The sequence below is a fragment of the Buceros rhinoceros genome, unplaced genomic scaffold (assembly GCF_000710305.1).
Source record: "Buceros rhinoceros silvestris isolate BGI_N320 unplaced genomic scaffold, ASM71030v1 scaffold2493, whole genome shotgun sequence".
Lineage (NCBI taxonomy): Eukaryota > Metazoa > Chordata > Aves > Bucerotiformes > Bucerotidae > Buceros > Buceros rhinoceros.
The window spans coordinates 32,234-35,150 of record NW_010402826.1 but is presented as its reverse complement, the minus strand read 5'-3'; the positions used below and the strand labels follow the sequence as shown (position 1 = coordinate 35,150).

General features: G+C 52.7%; 1 protein-coding gene across 1 annotated transcript in view; it reads left to right on the top strand.

The window, feature by feature from the left end:
* The window catches only part of LOC104490466 (CTD small phosphatase-like protein), a gene marked incomplete at its 3' end in the record, with an annotated part of 62,892 nt that overhangs the window by 33,989 nt on the left and 25,986 nt on the right, over nt 1–2,917 (top strand). The window lies entirely within an intron of this gene.

Genomic DNA, 2,917 nt, shown 5'->3' with positions numbered 1-2,917 from the left:
AAGAGTAGAAGAATTCCATCTACATTTGAGTTTGGTGAACCACTTGTCTCATACCTTCCAGTAAAAAAAAAGAGTGACAGAACTGTCCCCCGAGTTTGAGTCGCCCATTTGCAGCAGGAGGTGGGCAGGAGCTCGGCTTGCCTGCACACCCTTGGGGTGTGGGTTTGCAAAAACCAACCGCAAAGATCTGTTTTCTTAAACCGAAGACACCCGGTAAGATGAGCCGCTGCCAGGTGTGGTGGCCGGTGATGGCCTTTGGGAGCAGGTCACACTTTGACCTGACAGGCTAAAGCCCAGGGGCTGGTGGGCAGCCTGCATCCTACGGGTGAAGCACAGGACAAGGGGCTTTTGCAGCCCCCCAGGAGCTTCACACTGACGCAGTGGCACAACCTGTTCAGGAAAACACGTCCTAGACCCCTGCAGGGACCGTGTGTGTGTCTGTGCTATGGGCGAGTATCTGTCTGTCTGTCTGTCCATCCCGTGGGTATAACAAACCACGCTCAGCACAGGTGCTTTTCTCTCGCGTGTTTGTCACTCTCTGCTATCTCATTGCTGCTGGTTCAAAGACTGGTTTGGGTTTTGTCATTATACCAGCCTGGGATTAAGTACTGTTTGGGGAACACTGTTCCCCACTGGTGTTATGGGATGGCTGCGGGTGCCTACATGTCACTCGCTTGGGGCTGCTTTCCCTGTGTTTCAGAGCTGTTCTTGTCTGCCTGTCCCACTGTGGCACATGTCAGCACAACCCGGGGCAGAGCCCGTCGGATACTGACCATATTTTTGCTCTATAAATATGTGCTTGTTTACATTTGCTTCGCTGCCATTTTGACTCTGCTCCTTGTCCGATGCCAGAGGGTATGGTCCAGGACTGACGGACTCGGAGCTGCTGCCGTTCTGACCCCGCGTGCTGCTTGTGTTTCCATCCGTTGGTTCTCCTTTGCCTTCCCTCCCAGGAATTATACAAATCACTATTAACTACCTTCCACGACTTCAGAGGCTGACCTGGGAGCAGTTCTAGAGTCGAACAGATTCTTGTTACAGAGAATCACAGAATCACATGGCTCGAGAGACCTTTAAGCTCATCGAGTCCAACCATTCCCCTGCACTGCCAGGGTCCCTGAACCACGTCCCTTTACTTTACAGCTGAAGGCAGACTGAAGTGCCGTGTACTTGTTCGTTAGTGCTGCCCGTAAATAAACAGGGATAAAACAATTCCCTTTTTGTGCAAATAGGTCTCTTTTGCTGCGCAAAATTCACTTAGGTTTGACTGTTGCTGACGCTGATATTTAGCAAAACCTTCTCAGCCCAAACCCTGGGACAGGCAGGCAGTTCCTGCTGGCTCCCAGCACCCCGCGGCTCCGCGTGGCGGGTTTTGCCTCTGTAAACTCGCAGGTCTCTGCTCCAGCTGCGCAGAACCGGGACGTTACGCTGCCGCTGCAAAGGCAGCGGATTCTTTCTGTCCGCAGAGAAGGGCAGTTGGGATTCGCAGGCCACGTCTGCCGGTGAACTTTGTGCAGGCTGCCTTTTTTCCCCCGTACACCAGAAGAAAGGGCTGTTTGTTGGCCGCCCGCTGGGGCGGGACAGGAATGTGGTGCATGCACAGACTGCGCAGTATTTCCTGTTCAACTGCCGCCCCAGACCTCGGCGGCGCTGGGAAAACCTCCAGAGCGGGGAGGGCAGCTCAGCCCTCGCTCCAACAGCGAAAAATGCTGCAGCTCCTAAAGCACTTCGGGTTTATTTTTTACAGCAAATACATTTTCCTGGAGTGACTCTCCGTGGTGTACTGCTGCTTTCAGCCTGTCGGGTTCTGTGGGTGTTGTGCTGCCCTCCTGATCGATGACCGTGGCTAGGCTGAACATTAAACTTACCAAGACACTGACGGTTCAGAGCAATGGGCCCGTAATGTCCCTGCAGAAAGTCGTGTTTATCTTGTAGCATAACCCGGCCCCGTGCTGTTCCCTGCATAGTTCATTTAGCTCCATTTTCCACCCACATACAACGAGGAGTATCCTTTTGGCACTGGAGCTACTTCTGCCTTAGTTGCTGTATTTTCTTTTGCCCTTAAACTGTTTGGAAGCCTTGCTTCTGCATTGCATGAATTTTCCTTCAGAAGTGGAATACTTTGTTCTCGAGGAAGGAGAAAGCTGTGAGTCTGACCGCTTCTGCCAGTGAACACTGAACTCCAGCGCAGCAGCCTGGCCTCCTAGGTAGTGTCAAAGTGAGGTGATGGGGATTAATAGCTTTAATTTTCGATCTTCTTTTTTTTTCCAAGTGGTTCTGGTCCTTTGTCCATGTGTCCATTGTCCTATGTAAAAAAGAAGTGAGCATGCACTGGTCTGCCTTGAAGACAGGGCACCCTGCTAGAGGCCCCTGGTGCTTTCTCGCAGGATGCCATGTGCTGAGCAGGTGGGTGGATGCCGGCACGGGTCAGGTTCTGAGCGCAGCTCAGGCTCTTCTCTAGCTCGCCGGAGAACCCAGGCAAGGCTGGAGAGGCACATCTAGCTCCTCTTTAACCACTGCCCGGCTGCTCATGAAGAATGTAAAGGAACAGCAGCGACCTGGCTCGTCTTGCTGGGGGAGCTTTACTGGAGAGCCCCAGGAGGTGGACGTCTCCTAACTCCTCCTTTGTATTCTCATCCATCTTGGCTGTCCAGTGGTGAGCAATACGGACACAGAAATGAAAGTGCTGAGTGTTAATGAGTTCCTTCCTGGATCGCAGGAAGACCTACTTTTCAGTCCTTTGGAGATACAGATCGACACGTGCTGCTTCTCGGGGTGGGAAGTGGCCTCGGTGTGGTCCTGTCAGCATGTCGAGCACTGGAGCGGGAGAAGAGGCTGCCAGAGTCTGTGCTGTTCAGTTGGAACCAGAAGGTATTTCACTCAGAGCCGAGGTCAGCAGGGTGTTAGAAGAGGTTTT